Source organism: Eumetopias jubatus, unplaced genomic scaffold (genome assembly GCF_037043125.1).
Source record: "Eumetopias jubatus isolate StellerSeaLion01/CBP00866 unplaced genomic scaffold, mEumJub1_p1.0 scaffold_17, whole genome shotgun sequence".
Taxonomy (NCBI): domain Eukaryota; kingdom Metazoa; phylum Chordata; class Mammalia; order Carnivora; family Otariidae; genus Eumetopias; species Eumetopias jubatus.
Window position 1 is genome coordinate 7,546,828 of NW_028274823.1, and position 17,668 is coordinate 7,564,495.

Genomic DNA, 17,668 nt, shown 5'->3' on the forward strand with positions numbered 1-17,668 from the left:
AGATCCAGGCAACAGGAAGGAACATTTTTTTTTTTAATGTGTAAAAAATGTTTTGCTTCTTGTAGGGAACACAACCGCTGCAAGTTCCAGCACACAGGGCCCCTCCCGCGCACCCACAGCCATCGCCGCCTCTCCGGCAAGGCGCGGGTACCGTCTCCCGGATCCGGATTTGGGGAGCGCAAGTGCCCCCTGTGGCCGGCCCGCGCCTGACCCCGCGGGCCAGAGAAGGCAGAAGCAGCCGGCGCGCGGCCCAGGAGGAAGTTGGAGCCGCGGGGCCGGGAAGGGGGCAGGTCGGCGCCGCGGACCAGGCGGGGGCCCGATGGGGCCAGGGCCACCCCGGGGCCCTGCGCCCAGGCCGGCCTGGGCTCGCGTCCCCCCACGTGGCCGGCCGCCCGGGGCCCCACGTGGAAGGGGCGGAGGAAGAAGGGGAGCGAAGGGAGGGCCCGACTGCCGGCCGCTGTAGCGGGACCCCCGCCCCCGCCGCCGAGGCCCCAGTGTTTCGCGAGGGCCTCCCGGGCGGGGCCGGGCCGGGGAGTGCCCGCCGCGCCCGGCCCCCTCGCCCGCCAGCCGCGCCTGTGTGCACTTTCGCGGAGCCACTAATCCCCCGAGAGAGCCGATTTGTAGTGAGGAGTATCTGTAGGGGGCGAGGCCGGCCCATGTGGGGTTGTGTCATTGGTTTGCAAAGAGAGACCCCGCCTTTACCCAAAAAAAAAAAAAAAAAAAAAAAAAAGGAGCGAGGAGTGAGCGAGCGGCGACCCTCACCTCGCCTCCCGCCTCGCTCCTGCGCAGCCGGCGGGCACCGGGCGACGCGGCCGGCGCCGCTTCTTTCCCTTTCCCTTTCTCTCCGTTTTCCGCCTCCTTCCCGGGAGGAGAAAACAAATAAAGAAGAGCAAATAGCCGGGAGGCGCAAGGCATCCAGGACGCTCCCTCCCCCGATCCAAGTTGGAATTAGCATCCTCTTGGGGGTGAGCGCGGCGCGGGGCGAGCGCGGGCCGGGGACCCCCAACGCAGCCCCCTCCCGGCCTGCGGGCGCGGGGCTGGGACTGGGGTGGGGAGGATCGGGAGCCGGGTGGGCGGAGGAAGGGGGTGGGGTGGGTGGGGAAGTAGGAAGAGGCTCGGCGGCGAGGGGAGGAGGAGGAAGGGAAGGGGAGGGGTAGGGTGGGGAGGGGAGGGGAGGGGAGAGACAGGGAGGGGAGGGAAGGGCGGGAGGGGGAGGGGCGGGGAGCTGGAGAGATTAAGTTTTTGTGTGTGTGTCCCTGTGTGCGTGTGTCATTTTAAGGTGGCCCGGGAGCGGCCCAGAGAAGCCGGCGGCGGCCCGAGGAGCGAGGGACCGAGCCGGGAGCCATGCCGCGCTGAGGGGGGGCCGCACAGCCGCCGCCACCGCCACCGCCGCCGGGTGGGGTGGGAGGGGCGGGAGCCGCCGCCGCCGCCACCGCCTCCCGGGTGGGCGCCCTTCGCCGTGGACGCCGGCGGCCCGGGACGAGGTAAGAGGGGCCCCGGGGGAGGGCTGGGGCCGCTGCCGCCCCCGCCTCACCTGCGGCCGCGGGCTGGGGGCGCCGCGCCCGCGCCTCACTGCGCCACTCGCCGTGTGGGGGGGGGAGGAGGAGGGCGAAGGACACGGAGCCGGCATCCGAGGACATCTTTGGTCTGCGCCCCCGTGTCCCCGCTTGGCGCCCGGGGGTGGGAGCCGGCCTGGAGGTCCTTGCCTGCCGCCCCCCGCCGCCGATCGCGCCCGCCGGTTGCCGTTTGTGCCAGGATTTTTGTTGTTGTGATGAGAGTTGATGAATGCGAAGTAGGCGGTCACCTTCCTTCCCATCAGGATTGGCAAAAAAAAAAAAAAAAAGAAAAAAGAAATCCCGAGCGCGGCGGCGTCCGGAGGGCAGCGGCGGCGGCGGCGTCTCGGCGACGGTTTCCTAGGCGCCCCCGGCTCCTGCTCCCCGAGGCCGGTGGGTGCGCGCGCGGGGGCCGCCCGCGACCCAGGCCGAGCGCGCGGCGCGCCGCGGGGACAATACGGCCGGATCCCCCGGGACCGGGAGTCCGAGCGCGCGGGGCCTTAGGCTTGCGGGGCGGGGGTGGGGGGAGAGCGGGGGTCCGCGGGGAAACCGGGGCGCGCGCGGCTCAGGGCCCCCAGGGGAGCGGCCCCTGCTGGCCGGGGATCCCGCGCGGCGCCCCGAGAGCGCAAGTGAAAGAAGGGAAAGGAGGCGAAGTGGAACCCTTTTGTTTTGCCGGCCCCGCATTGTTGGCTCCTCCGGGCAGCCCGGGCCACATCTGCCGCCGCCGCCACCACTGCCGCGCCGGGCTGGGCCCGCCAAAGTCGCAGCGGGGCGGGGGCCCGGGGCTGGCCGGGCGGCGGGCGCGGGCGGGGGCCCAGCGGGCCGGGCATTTCCTCTGCCCGTCCGCGCTCCCGCGGGCACCACTTCCTCCTCGCCCGCCGCCGCCGCCGCCGCGAACCAGGTCTGCCCGCCTCCCCCTCCCGGACTGCACTTTTCGGGTGGGGCGAACCAAAAAGAAAAAGTTTCGCAGGAGGGGCTGGCGAGGGCGCGCCCCGGGCGGCGGGGACCCGGCGCGGCGTAGCGACAGCCGGGCCGCCGCGGTCGCCTCTTCCTCCTCGTCCTCTGCGGCGCAGGACTGACCCGCGAGGCCGAGGGGAAGCGCCTTTCTTTCTCTCCCTCCCGCTTTGCCCAGCGCTCCGGGGCAAGTTGGGCAGAGGCGCGCGGGAGCCGGGGCGCGCCGGGGCCTTTCTCCGGCGGGAGGCCCCGCGGCGTAGCTGCTTGCCCGCAGCCCACGCAGCGTCCTGGTGCTCGGAGGCCGCGGGCCCGGGAGCTCGGCGCGGTCACCGCCGGCCGCGGCGAGACACACACGCGCACACACACCCTCCGGTGGCTCGCTCTTGGCCGCGGCGGATGGTCACGGACCCTGAGTGTGCGTGTGCGCGCGAGTGTGTGGGGTGGCCCCCCCCACCTCCCGACCCCGAGTACTTTTTCCGGAGGCAGCCCCAAGCAGCAGTTGGCTCCAGGGGTCCCCATGTTTAGTATTTTACAGGAGAAAGGAGGAATTTTTCGTAGAAAACCCCGCTCGCTCTGCGTCCTTGCGGTGGCCTACGTCGTCATGCCGGACTCACTTGCCCTATCCAGGGTAAACAGATCTTTCTGGATTTTTTTCCCACCTTTTTTCTCCAAAGATTGGAGATCAGGTTAAGTTCTTAGAGAGTCAGATATGAGTGGCTTGAAGGGTAGACAAGAGAATTGTATTCTATAAATATGCATTGGGAATTTAAAATGCTAAGTGCCTTATTTGCAATTCTGTTGGATATTCTAGAGACTGGTATATTTTTATCTGACATGGATAATTTGGAGGGGACGTATATTTTGGTTAGTTTACAAAGTGATTCTGCCTCCCGACTTTGGCGAAATATATTAAACTCCTACTACTTTTTCAAAGAAGATTCTCTACTAGGTGCTTGGGTTCAAAGACAGTTTTAAAATTACCTCGTGTTCAGTACCTAAGACTGCTTTTCTGCCTCTAGGCAGTAGAACTTCACAGTAGAACTAGTTAGTTTTTTTGTACTTAGGAGAATTCCAGTGTTTTGAAAAAAATTTTTAAATAAATCCTTTACATTTTGAAGTAATGCACTTTAAAGGATCTTGTTTTTATAATCATTTGATTTCAAAGAGTACTTCTTACAGCAATTATAAAGTGATATTCAAAATGCTAATTAAACAGTTTAAGTCAGCAGCTTTAATATTGAAACAATTTCTTTTCTTTCTTTTTTTTTAAGTAACAGGGACTATATCTTAGAGTTGAAACACTAAAAATCCTTTTGTCTGCCATCAGATCTCTGAACCTCAGTGACACTCTCCTGTAAAAAAAAAAAAAACAAAAAACAAAACAAAACAAAAAAACCCTGGTGCCCTTTTTATTGCCCCCCAAAGAAAAGTTAATGAGATGGTAGGTTTCAAGCAAAAAAGCAGACCCTCCTTCTTGCAAAATATGCTTACAGTTGCCATTGAAGTTGTATGTTAGTCGTGAATGCACTTGCCTTTAATGAAGCCAGTTTAATCGTTCACACTTGATCAAGTATAACAGGACCAAACAAAGGAAATAAGCCAGCATATTTCTGTAGAGCGTTGAGGGGTTTAGTGTAAGTGTTGATGTCAGGTCACCCCCTCCCCCCATTTTGCCCCCAGTACAAGGGAGTGAGGGTTGAAGGCAAAGGGAATTTATGGCACTGATTGGTTTTTCTGTGCCCCAGGGGTTGGGGACCCCAGTTTGTCCCTGTAGAAAGCAGTTATTAAAGGGAATTTTAAAATCTTGGCTTTAGAACTCGTTTTGAACCTGACAAGGTGCTTTTTGGTTTAATCCTTTTTCCTGTTTGGGAAGATGAGGCTAGGGGAGTAGGCATGTTGTCTCCCTCATTTCTAACTGTACCTCAGTAAGGCTGAGTGGAGGGTGGTGTGGCTCTGCAGTTTGAGCTCCAAGCCCTGTGTTATTTATGACTTCACTTGGGATCTTTTGAAACTGGCCCTTGAAAGGGTGTTCTCCTGGGGGAGGGGCAGGGTGAATTACCTTTTCTTAACTGTGATTTTTCTAAAAAACTTCTTTGTCCCTAAAATGTATTTCTTTGCTCGGCACAAGTTGCATCTTATTCTGGGACTTAGTCATCAACTCAAAGAAGAAATATTTGCAAAGTGTGTCTTCTTAAGGTTAAGAAAGTAAAAAAGTTTGGCTACTTAAAAACAAATACTAGTAGCATTGTAAAAATACACCGGTGACATACTTTGTGAGATATTTTGGCCTTTTAAGACTCAGGGCACACCTGTTCCTGTCCCTGCAGGGTCGAGTTTGCTTTCCTTGGCATTGTTCATCTGGTCGTGTACACAAGATGAAACAGGAAAACTTGGCTATCTGTATAATCATTAACTAGCCAATCAGTTATCCTTTCAGGGAATAATCGATAAGTTTACTCTTGATTTTTTAAGCCACCCCCCCCCCCCCAAAGAAATTGCATCTCTAAGTCTGGGAAGTGTTTTAAAGAGAGATGATGAAACACAGCCACACCAACAAACAAACAAAACTACAGAGTCAGCCCGCATCTCTTGCAGCATTCGGAGTAGCTAGCTACAAGGTCAGGAAATGATGAGTGTATAAAATCAGAACTGAACAAGCAGTGCCCGGGGTTTGAAAAGGATATTGTTGGGAACTGTTTAAAATACTAAAGCAGAGGGAGCTCAGGATGGCTCACACCACTTGAAATCCTTGAGATTCTCGCGGATTAAAAACAAAAAAGGGCCCGCATCTCAGGCACACCCCTCCTTTGAGATCTAGCACCAGATTGCCATTTACCAAAAGTCCTTTTCCTTCGTGAATCACTTTTGAATGCAGTTACACCCTCTGCATTTAACGCTTTCCCTAAATGGAACAAATTTAAAGGGGAATGGCCATCTCCGTTGTCATTTTTTTTACCACTGTCATTTCAATATAGAAGGGCTGTCATCATAATGTATGTGAGTGCAGCCCGGGTCCCTCTGTGAGTAATCTTTCTATCAGTGACAAGCGGCAGGCTAAGTGTCCTGTGTCCCTGATACAGGCCGCAGACATATAGTCATAAAGTACACGATCAGGAGAGGAAATTTATCTGTAGGGCAGGGCACAACTCAGGTAATATTTCCAATGTATGGCTGATAGTTCCATCACAGAGGCTGGAACACAGTTTTGTAGTAATTAAAAAAATGGGAGTGCAGTTTGCCCAACCCTTTGAAGAGAAGTACTTGGACTTAGCAGAAGTGACTCGGTATAGTGAAATATCGGGGTGCCCTTTCCTCCAAGATCTTCCCGTGAATCGCTAGCTCAGGAATGCTCGCGTGGACTGCTGAACAACTTTGAGCAGGCACATGAAAATGCTGGAATGGATACAGTCTGAGGCCACACTGCCTGGGTAGATATCAGTTTTCTCCCTTACAGCTGGTGAGCATGTCCTAATTCACACTGCTGCAGTTAAAGTTACAGCACACTGGGAAAGGAGGGAAAAAGCAAGTCTTCTCCCCACGGACGAGCTTGAGAAGTTAATTTTTTCTTCAAGTCTGTGTTTGATGGAACGTGTATCGAGGATGTATGAAAGGTTTTTTTTTTTTTTTTTTAAAGCCCTATCTCTGGATTTGGAAAATTATACTTAATCATTGCTAAAAACTTCAGAACCATTTTCAAGGTGTTCAGTGTTTCTTTTGATCATGATTTAATGGATGGTATCCAGAAGTCATGAATGTGACTCAAATGATCCTCACAAATTAATGTTGGGGCAGAATCTGCAGTTTGCTTTTTAGCTCTCATTATTGATGTTTAAAGCCTAAATTTATGGCTGCACTTGGGCATTCAGGACTTCCCTGCTGAAAAGAAGGACTTTGCACATTGTGCAAAAAAAAAAGGGGGGGACTCACAAATGAATACAGAATGTACAATAGGGAGAGAGCCTGGCCATTGTTTGTGTGGAATGTTGACAATGGGAGCCAAGGGGCAGTTTGGCCTTCATTCTTCCAACTGCTCGAGAACACAGAAACTTCAGGAGCTGTGGACCGATGGGAACCAGAGGCACATTTATCTGCCTTTGCCTGGCATGGCAATGTGGGCCACTGGTCTACTCCCTTTCCAGAGTTTTCTTAGAAGGTGGTCCCTTTTGGACTGCTAGGGACCTTTGTGGGCTCTTCTCTGTAATCTGCTTTTTTGAGTAAAGATTCTAAAAGTAGAGAGAAGCGTTCTTCAAAGAAAAGTATAAAAAGCAGACTCCCCCCTGCCCCTCAAAACAATTTTAAGAAATCCTATCAACCCTTACCAGAAATTGAGGCATTTCAAGTCGCAAGAAGCTGTTGTGTTTATTTTTATTACTCCTCATGTTGAAGTAGTTTTTAAGCTGTTTGTAGTGTTAGGGAAAGTAGAGCTGAAGTGAGTATTTGTTGGCTTTTCATGTTTGGTTGGACAGCTGCTGCCATTTTTGAAAACAGTCCTCTGTGCATCTTTCTCCCCATTCACAGAGCCCTCCTGCTTCCGTGTGAGAACTGAGGTTCCAGAGCGGAGCCGACTCTATAGTTCCAAGTGACGGGCATTACTGTGTCCTTTCTCTTTTGCCGCTCTACCCTAAGTGGAATCAGTATAGACATTGACTACCGTTGGGGGCTGATGCCTGTTCTGATGTTACCGAGGTACCCTTGGTTTAGAACTTGAGGTCCAGTTGACCATTCCGTCTGTATCAAGCCTATCCCTCCTTGAGTGAATGTTTCAGAGATGATCTGATTTAACTGGCCAAAAGTTTGGCTTAATGTTCACAAAATTTCTGATAAAATGGTTGGGTTCTTATTCATGGGGCAAGTGATGCCTTTGATTTTATGGGGAATTGTAACTTCTAGATAATAGTAGAGACTTCATTTTTCCCAGTGGTATTTAGAGGATGTTAATCCCAAATAGCTGTCGTTGTCTGAACTTGGTGGGCTGGTCTTTGGTGGTGGTTTTCTGGGAGTCCAAAAAAGTCTGGGGGGTAGGGAATGGTGGTGAAGGGGGGGAGGGCAGTGCTTTTCATCCATTTGGTTCTTAAAATCTTTCCCACTTATAAAATGCAAAAAAAAAATACGCACCTTCTTTTGTGTTATTGCTCTGACTCCCTTCAAAAGCAATCTATTGATCAGCAGAAATGTGCTTTTTGCATTAAAATAAGCCCTTAATTACGACTTGCAAGACACTGTTACTGGCTTGAAGACTGATTGGAAATAGTGGCAATATTTCTGTCTCATTCCAGCCTACATAGTGGCAGGGACTGGAAGGGCCTTTTTAAAAGATGTGTAACTTAGGTGGCGAGCGGGTCTTTTCCGCAGCATCGGGGCTAGCCAAGGGATTGTAAACTCACTGCTGTGCTCCAGCCAGGCCTGAAATCTGGCCTCTAGCAATCTGTCCAAGCCCAGGACAAACAAAAACTTCATTATGGAGTCAAGGAGTCCCAGGAAGTTCTTTAGAAGGAACTGTAGACCAAGACCGCAGAGGTCAACTCCTCTGGCCTAATGGGATTTTTTTCCCCTCCAGTATGGCAACTTAAAAAGCCTACCTAATGTTGAGGCCTAGCAGAGAGCCAGTAGCTGGGTGTAAATGGCCCAGTCAACCTGGAAGTGCTCATAGTGTTCCTGCCCTAGGTGTGTGGGAGGGGGATAAGAGGAACTGCAGGTGAAATTCTTTTGCTGTAGGGGGTGTGAGGCTGGGAAAGGGTTTGTGCACCTTTCCTGCTGAATGAGCTCTGTCTGGGACTTTATTCTTTTGCTGATGGATGTCTTTAGTGCGGTAGGCCTACAAGCGCAAACAAAGTCACAGTATATCATCTGCGTGTTCAGGCCCAGGTGGGCTAGGGAGGGGGTGGGGGCCACATGGCTCTTTTGGATGGTGGAGAGCCCGCAGTAAGTTGCCTGCAGTAAGCTCCCAGGCCCAGCCAGCAGTGAGCAGGGGGAGGGCTCTCAAGAGCTCTTGTCCCTGTCCCGGAATGGCTGAGGGGACTGGGAATGTTCTGCTTGGAGGGGAACAGCCTCACTTGGTCACATGGGCTTGCTTTGCTGGGAGGGATGAGTCTTGGTGATGCCAGGGAAGCTTTGCTGGGAGGGACGGAGTCTTGGTGACACCAGGGAAGCTTTGCTGGAGAAGCTGCTGGGCCAGATGGTTGCATGGCCTCCTAGCACCGGCTGAGCTTGGCGGACTGCTGTGTGAGGTGTGGTTAGGTGGGACAAAGCTTTCCAAACACCGGAGACCACCAGGGCAGCCTTCACTTGGGGACACTTGCCTAATGAACTGGGTGGGGTTGGGGAGAAACGCTGCATTTTCTTTCCAGTGGCGGTGACAAATACTTTTCAAGTTTTTTTCTGTCTCTTCTCCAGACTTCGAACTGTGGTCTGGCCGATTGCTCCCATCTGCCCTTCAGGGACGGGATGGAGCAGGAGGCCCAGCGTGGATGCCAAGTGGGAATGATATTTCTCCCCAGGAGCACTCAAGAGATGTACCTTATTCCTTTTTCTCAGCGATTTCCGGTTATGGGCTAGAAGTCACTCCAGGAGGGCAATGAATAAAGAGTATATTTTTCTGTACGGATATCAGTATGCACATATAAGTGCCTACACGTAAAATCTCAGAATGTTTTTGATCTTAAAACCCTTTCGCAGTTATTAATCCTCGCGAAGCTCCTGCGGGCTAGGTAAACAGAACAATTGCTATTTTGCCCGCCGCAGAAATAGTGAATCACCTCCCCCAACTCCTAAAAAGGCTGGTGTTCGCCTCTGGTTTCCGCAGCGCGCTGGGGGTGTGGGGGCCCCGGGAACCCCCACGTTCCGCCCAGACGGACCACAGGGCGACTTCCGGTCTCCTGCTCGACTCTGTGATGCCGGGAGGGCAAAGTTGGGCCTGGGGGAAGCCTGGCCGCCGCACCTGGCCGCGCTCTACCTGGAGGGGGCGGGGTCTGGCCGCGTTTCCCCGCGCGCGCCCGGACGGTCGGGGTGCTCCGCCCTGCTGGAAGGACCGGCCTGCCGGCGTCTGCGGTTCCCCGGGTGCCCACACCCCCTGACCTCCGCGGCCCGCGGACCTGCCGGCTCCCGCCCTCCCCTCCGGGCCCGCGCACCTGGGGCTCCGCCCCCCGCAGGCCCGCGTACCTGGCGGCCCCGCCCCTCCCCCTCTGGGGCTCGCGTACCTGTGCCCCCCTCACCCCCCACCCCCACTTGACACCGCCGGAAGCGCCCCTCCTCTGGCGCTGGCCCTTTCACTTGTAAATAGCAGCCGTTTCTCGCCGTGGGGAAGTCCGCTAGAGGTGATAGAAATGGCCCCTGCCCCCCTGTGCCCACTTCCTCCTTCCTCCCACAGGCCATTGTGCGGGGTCTGACCCCGGGCGGCGGGGGTCCGGCCGGACGCGGCCCACACCCGCAGGGACCTCCGCGCTTCTCCGGGTCCCGGGGCGGGACGGGGAAGGAGCCGCGAGACGACGCAGGACCCCAGGTGGGTCCCGAACCCGCGCCCGAGGCCCGGGGCTGAACCAGGTACCTGGCTGGACCGTGCCTGAACCACCCCACCCCCCAGCGATCGTAGGCTCCAGGAACCCCCAACCTCCTGTCTGCCCCCCCCCCCCCCCCCCCCGCCAAGGGGACAAGGAGGTCCGTTGATCCGCGATGGCGGCGGAGACGCTGAAACGGTGAACGGCCGCATCCTCACGACTTGGCCCGCTTGGCATCCGGTCTCCTGGGCGGTGTTGGGGCCGCGCTCCTCTTGCAACCTTCCAGTCTGGGTGTCTTACTCGCGCTAGCGGGAGCGCGGCGCTAGTTGCTGCGGGGAGCTGCGAGGGCTACCCAGGCCTTCCCCAGACCCCAAGTCCAGGACAAGTGACCTTACTCCTCTTGTCACAGTGCGGCTCCTGATGGGCCAGTGAGTGTAGAGCCAGGATGGCCTAGGGCTTTTCCACTTTGCACCCCTTTTGTCCTTGCTGGAAGAATTTCTGTGTGTTTGATTCTTCCTGTTCTGGCCGACTTAATTTGAAACTCAAATCTACCCCAGGCCCTTTTTAAGTAGTACTCTTACTTTTGTTAAGGTAACAATATAGCTATGGTTTATTGAGCATTTACTTAGTATCTTTGTCACTCCCACACTTGGTGTATGTTGCATTTGATCTTCACAGTAAGGTGGGGTGATGTCAGGTGCCGGAGGCACTTGGGTGACTTGCCTGTAACCCCTTGCCCCAAGTGGCAGTGCTGGGACTCGGATCAGGCTGTTGGCAGTGGGGTTCTGGCAGGATTCCTTGGCAGAGGAGGAACTCCTCCTGTGTCGGGAGCCTGTCCTGTCACCCTGAGAGCAGAGGGGAAGTGAGAATTCCAGGTCTACCCCAAATCTGGCACGTTCTCCCCAGGATTCAGATGGGCTTCTCAGAAACAATCCTCTTTCTCAGGCCCGGGTTGACTTCCACATCACATGGGGCCATGAGAAGTCTGGCTTGTTTTAATTTCCGCCTTTGATTAGTGATCTTTTGTTAGGATCTCACAATCTAATGCCAGGGAGGAATTTCTAGATAGTTTCCTGGACAAGGCCTGTTTTAAATTCCCTACACTTTTTGGATTAATGAACAGCATGGCTCCCGATCAGAAGCCTCGGGCAGGCTTCGCAGTCAGGGGCCCCCTTGGATGCATGGGGAGAGTTCTGCCCCTCTGGATCACGGACTCACTGTCCAGGCAGAGAGTAGACATCCCGAAGGACCTCAGTAGCCAGGCACCGTGCTGTTTCTCCAGCCGTGCTCCTTCATTTACCCTCGGATCCTCTCCCTGGTAGAAGTGATGGTGTTTTACCGGTGAAGAAACCGAGGGTCAGGAAGGTTAAGCAGCCAGGGGAGCCAGAAGTCTAGTTAGTTCCCAGTCCATCCTGAGCTGGTTTCTCTGTAATTGATTGAGACTTTGGGCTTTTGGTTGGGACTTGGGGATGGCTTTGCCATGATAGCCAAATTAGACCCCTTCTGTGCTATCTCATTTTCTCCCTTGCTTCCATCTTGGTGTCTGATGCAACCACACTATCCCCTCCCAACACACACACACACACACTCTCTCTCTCTCTCTCTCTCTCTGTGTGTGGCTAGCTTTCACAGTGCTTAGGCTCTCTTGGTGGTAACATTGGATTTGGTGGCCAGGTATCATTTTGTCAGACTCAGATTTCCAAATTTGTGGTCTAGGTTAGTGATCTCAGATTTTTTCAAAACCAGCCCCCCTTCTTCCTGGGGTGTGCCCCTTTCTTGGGGAGGGGCTGGAGGTGGTGGGTGGGATGCTCCGTTCCCTCACTCTGGCTGCTGTACACTTTCCAACAGGACTCATGATGCACCTCTTACAACGGGAGTTGCTTCCTGGGTTCAACGTGGGGGCATCTGGGAGAAGAGACTGGGAAGATGGGGAGGATTTCATCTGATTGGAATAGTCTGTTTGCACCATTCCTGTAAAAACCGGCCAGAAACTTGATTCTGCTGGGTAAACCTCCTTTGGGTGGCTGCCCTGCGTTTGTGTTGGCCTTAGCAAGGAATTTGAAATCATACTCCTGAACAAAAGGAGCAGCCTTCTTTTCAAAGAGTCTATCAGAGAATTGAAAGGGAATGGCACCAAGTTGGGTGTGTCCTGAAATCCGGAGAGGAGCCTGCCTGGGTGATTAACTCACCTAAAAGGCACCCAGAGCAGGTGACGAGAGAGCTCTCACTGACCTTGGCTTCCTTTAGGGTAAGGTCCCCCAAGGTGGAGATTTTCCTGAAAAACAGGCTTTCCTCTACTGACAAGATTTCCTTCCTGCCCTGCCGTGCTCCTGACCCTTTTGGGAACACGTGTGTGCTTGGGAGATGCCCAACATAGCTGCTCTGGCTCCAAGGCCCCCCGGGGGGTCTCACTCAGTCATTGCGTTCTGCCTGGTCTGCAGGGCTGAGGGGAAAGGCCAGGAGGGGCGGTGTCTCTTGATCAGCTGGTCACTGTAGCCCTGATGTGCTGGCTCAGCTCTAGTTTAGGTAATGATTGTATTCTTTCTATTTTAAGTCCCCCGTGCAGTTTTCAAACAGGTCTCCATTCTGCTTCACTCCCCACAGAAGAGGGGCTGTGGTGGGGCTCAGTCAGCCGCCTCGGTGGGACAGGAGAAGGGAGAAGCTGCTTCGGGCCGCACTGCCTGGAGCGTGGATGGGGCACTGGGGTTTCAGGCTTCTCTGCATAGGCGACGCTCTGATGTCCCTTGTAGCTTTGTCAGCTTTTGCTGGCTGGCCCCACCATGCAGGTTCTTGATGGGAGCCAGGGGTCATGGGTGGCCTCAGAACCGGCCTTCAGATCTGTGGTGTAGAAGGTGTGTGTCTCTGCCCTGTTCCACGTTTCAGGGTTCCCTGGCTCTGCAGAAAGGCCCCTGAGCTTGGCATCCAAGTCCCTCCAGCAGGACACAGGGGCCATCTGATTAGTGCCCCACATGCCCTTGTTGGTGCCGTGGTTAGTACACCAGGTTTCCTAAGACCCGATTTTTCTCCACCTTGGCCTCTGTGCGGAGTTCAGTTTATTCTCCTGCTCTTCCAAGATGCTTGTTGCTTTTCACTCAGGGCTGAGAATTTTTTTTTTTTTTTAAACACACATCCTTTCTTCTCATTTCTCAACTAAGCCTGGGATTAAGAATGTGGCTTCAGCTGACAAAAGCCAGGAGATTTCAGAATTAAAGTTGGAATTCTATCCATAATGATGTCTTCCTGAGTATTTAAGGAGGACTTTGAACCGTGGGTAATTTTTTTTCCTTCCTAAACTGGCCAGATGTGCTCCGAGTCGTGGGCAAAGGAAGCAGCTCCACGTGATTTGAGTTTTCTTTGTGATAATTGTGAGCTTGCCTTATTTGAGTCCCCTGTGTCCCAGGGGCACAAAGGGAAGAGGCTTGTGACTGGCTGCTGTTTGGGTTGTGTTCTTACTGTGTGTGTCACACGGGCATGAGATCTTCGAAGCTGCCTTCCTCCCCCCTCCCCCCCACCTCAGCAAAACCACTTGAAACGCGCTTTGCAAGTATAACTCTAGTTCTTTAAAACGTTTCTGCACAAGAGGGATTAAAAAGTTGGGTTTTGTTGTGTTTTGCCGTGATTCCCTCCATCATCTGGGGCAGCGGCCCAGCAGGCTGGGCCGGCCGGAGGCACCGAGAGAGGACTGGTGGGAGTTGGGTCTGGGTTCTCCTGTTAGTGGGGGAGGGGGCGGGGCCAGTGCAGGGACCACTTTTTGGCCTTGCCTGTAGCAGGGAGTTTTACAACCTGGTGATCCCTCGGCGTGGCAGGCTCCAGGGTCAGACCCAGAAGCTTTCCCCTGAGCCATCCCAGCAGCCCACTTGGGAGCCCAGGGTTACCAGTGTTCTCTGCCTGTTCACACTTCCCAGGAGGGAGAGGAGAGGTCCCACAGAAAGGTCGTTGAATGTCATCCTTCCCAGACTGATGCTGGGCCCAAGGAGAGCCACCCCATCCTCAAGACCTTAGGAGAGGCAACAAGATAAACACGGACTGATCCGATGGGACGGACGGTTTGAGAAAGTGTGTGGCAAAGGAGGCAGGGAAAGCTGCTTGACTGCATTCGGGATTTACTGAGGCCTTGGAGAGGACTTACCGTTTCTGAATCTAAAATGAGGATCAGAATTATAAACTGCTTGGAACAGGCCTCACACACCATAGGTATTTGTTAAATTTTTAAAAATACAAAATATAGACAAATAAATCATCCACTTCTGCCTCGAGGTGCTGTGTACCTGTTGGAGCAGGTTTCCTTGTGTGTCCTTCACACCGTCGGGGTGGAGATCAGAGAATCCTGACCTCAGCAGTGGAAAGGGGTTCCCCTTGGGTGTTGGGGGACAGGAGAGAAGGCTCCCTGGGCTTTGAGATGGGGCTTGCTAGTCACAGATGGTGGGCTGTGTCCTAGGGGAATGGCCGCCCAATGGATGGGAGGTTTTATCCTTTGCACACGAAGGTTGGGTGAATTTTATGGAGCCTGGTGAAGTGCTAGGTGAAATGGGTGTGTAGTTGAATAGTGTTTGAGGGTGGGATATCCAAATCCTGGTGCTGTTAAAAAAAAGTACAGGGATATAAGGGTGGTGGCTGGTTAGGTTAGGGAGCAACCCATCTTCTCGATGATTCCTGGGGCCAAAGTGATGACCCAAAAACCATTCAGGTTGTTTTTAGACTGGAATGCTACTCTGTATTAGGTCACTCTGAGAAATGCCCAGTAAAATATTTACTTTCTCTTTAAGAGCTACTTTCCCTTACCAGAGAAGGAAGAAAGAGTAGCGTTGGGTGCTGCCTCACTCTGCCTGAGTACGGCCCACATGGGGGCTTGGGCCACCCCCTGCTGCAGCTGCCCTGGACAGGTGGGGTCCACTGGAGAGCCAGCCCTGTGTTGAATTCAGCACCACTGAGTGCTCCGCACCTTCTCTCCAGAGCTGATAAAGCACAGTGCAGGTGGGCCTGACTGGCCACATTCCTAGCGGAATTTGTGTAGGAGAAGGCACTAGTCAGCCCCCTTCCCTGTCAGCATTTGCCTTCACATGCTCCCGTCCGATCTCCAGGTCCCGAGCGGGCAGTAGGAGGGTTGGTGCCTGTCCCAGAGAATGGCTTGTTGGGGTTGCCTTCCTGGCACGTGGTGGGCACTTGGTCCATAGCAGCTCTGGTGACTGGCCCAGGTCCAGCTGGGTGACCAGCTTGCTGCATGTGTTCCTGCCCCCTGGCCCTGGAAATAGGATGGTACTTGCTCATCTCCTCCCAGGGCAGTCATCCACTCATGGGGACTGACTGGGTGCCCACTAGGGCCCGGTGCTGTGTGGGGGTGCACATGACCGCCCGGGGGCAGGGCTCCTGCTCTGCATTTCGTGTTGGGCTCCAGGTTCAAGTAGTAGGATCTTGAGAGCATGAAGTGGTGAGGCACAGCCTGGGGGGACTGTGTTCTGGGAAGATGTCCTACCGGGGTCCGTGGAAGGGACAGTTTGTTGCCTTCAGGGTGGGCTGGTCATTTCATGGACCAGCAGTTTCTTTGGGCTCAATTCATGCCATTAAAAAAAAAAAAAAATCTCCCTTGGAAAGCAAGATGGTCCTTGAAAATGCCCTTGGGAGGCAGCCGGTGCTGGAATGTGAGGACATCTCAGGGGTCAGGGACCAAAATGTCATACTTCCACATTTGCAAATCCTAGGGAGTGGTGTTCAGTAACTAAAGGCTAATGCACGTGGGAAGGGCTCAGACATTAGCTGTGGTTTGATCATCATCATCATCATCATCATTGGTGGTGGTGGTGGTGGTGGTGGTGGTAGTCTAAGAGGAGTGGGAACCATGGGTAGTACCAGAAGCTGTGGTGGGTGGTAAAGTAAGTGCGACTAAAGTTCCCTTCTGCCTCTGCCTTTTTCAAGCGATGAGCTGCGTGCCTTGCTACATCCCTGTAAAACATCAAACTGGAATTAGAGGCCTTCCGGGATCACGGAGAGGTCCTTTGTGCCCTGCTGGGTCAGCACAAGTTGCCAGCACCCCTCAGCCCACCCCCACCCTAGGCCCTGCTCCGGCCTGCCCCATGAGCAGAGCCCATGGATTCCGTGCGTGCGTTTAGCGGTAAGAAGCTGGCTGTGGGCTTGGTGGTTTTCACATGAGTGATTCATGCAGTCCCGAGGGAGGGCCTGTGCCCAGGTGGTTTGAGAGGGTGTCCTCTGGAGCAGGGCTTCTCTGGGGTACCCCCTGGCCAGGAGTCAGTCTCCTGGAGCTCCACCCAACATATCTTTGGAAGAAACTCCAGGTAGGGCCAGAACAGCTATATTTTTAGCAAACTCCTCCTGGTGGTTCTTAATGCAGCCAGCCCAGAACCTGCCAACTGCACACAGATTATCTTTCTTCAACAACAAACCACTCCCCAGCACACATACATACACTTGAGTCTAGTGAACATTTGGCACGACAAATGATTGAAAGATTTTATATGTCTTGAATAACCCCGTCCCCCTCAAAATCTGAATGAATAGATTTGGAAATGGGAAATATGGATTGCTGCCCGACCTAGTCTCATTTTTGGGTTTTTTTGGGGGGGGGTTTAAGAGGGATTCTTCACCCCCTAGAATAGCACCAGGCTTTCCTAGGGACAGGAGGGAAATTCTGCATGTACCCGTTAACATTGGAGCTGGTTCCATACTCAGATGCACTTGACATGGAACTCTCTCTCTTCTGACTGGCCAGCAGCATCCACCAAGGGGGGCTGGGCTGAGTGTCACAGCCTGCTGGCAAGGGGAGAAGTTGGTTTTACAAATTACATTTTAGTACAATATGAGTCACTTCAGGGAAGCACACTTTGGAAATCTGGGTACACAAGTCAAGGATGGGTGCAGCAGCGGGGTCAGTGACTTGCACGCTGGCCAGTGTGAGCGTGAACGAGATCAGCACCAGGCACATCTGCCTCATTTTGCAAGTGAACAAGTCAACCTCCAGGAGCTCTTGTGAGCCGATGGTATTATTTCCCTGTGTTGCCAAACACAGATTTGGGGACAACACCTTCTGTTTTAGAAATGTAAGCAAACACATTTTGTGGCAGATTCTTTTTATCTTAATCAGTGGATTTATTAATTAGTAGGCTTCACTGAGGCTGATAGCTTATGTTTCTATATAGATGACAACTTACCTTTCTTCTGTTTGTAGAAACGCTTTGTCATCCAGGAGCTTGTTTTGTTTTTTAGTAACAACCCTTAATGAGACAGTGAGGAGGTGTGGTTACTTCCCACTTGTGGAATCCGCTGAGGGGTCTCACAAGCCATGTGGATGGGCTCACAGTTCAGAAATGATGGAGCTGGTTCTGACCTGCCTCTTCTCTACCAATACCAAGCTGTCTGAAGAGTGGCTTTGTATTCAGATAACCCAATTCTTTTTTTTTTTAAAGATTGTATTTGTTTGAGAGAGAGAGCGTGCACTGCGCACATGCACACCTGCATCTGAGCGGGAGGAGGGGCAGAGGGGAGGAGGGGCAGAGGGAGAGGAACAGGCAGACTCCCCACTGAGCTCGGAGACCCGATCCCGGGACCCTGAGCTCATGACCGGAGCCGAAGGCAGATGCTTAACTGACTAAACCATCCAGGTGCCCCTCAGCTAACCCAATTCTAAGGATGAGGGTGTGTGTACAAATTTGAAGG

The 17,668-nt window shown here is 53.6% G+C and overlaps 1 protein-coding gene across 3 annotated transcripts in view; it reads left to right on the forward strand.

Moving 5' to 3' along the window:
* The first annotated feature begins 728 nt into the window (after positions 1–728).
* Positions 729–17,668, forward strand: part of CTBP2 (C-terminal binding protein 2) — a 156,553-nt gene continuing 139,613 nt past the window's right edge. For 2 of the 3 annotated variants that reach the window (XM_028119972.2, XM_088019973.1), the window contains exons 1-2: positions 729–965; positions 1,280–1,484. The gene's annotated coding sequence lies outside the window, so the exon portion shown is untranslated. Of the gene's footprint in view, positions 966–1,235; positions 1,485–17,668 lie in introns of those variants that run through there. The other variant, XM_088019972.1, reaches the window with a different exon arrangement.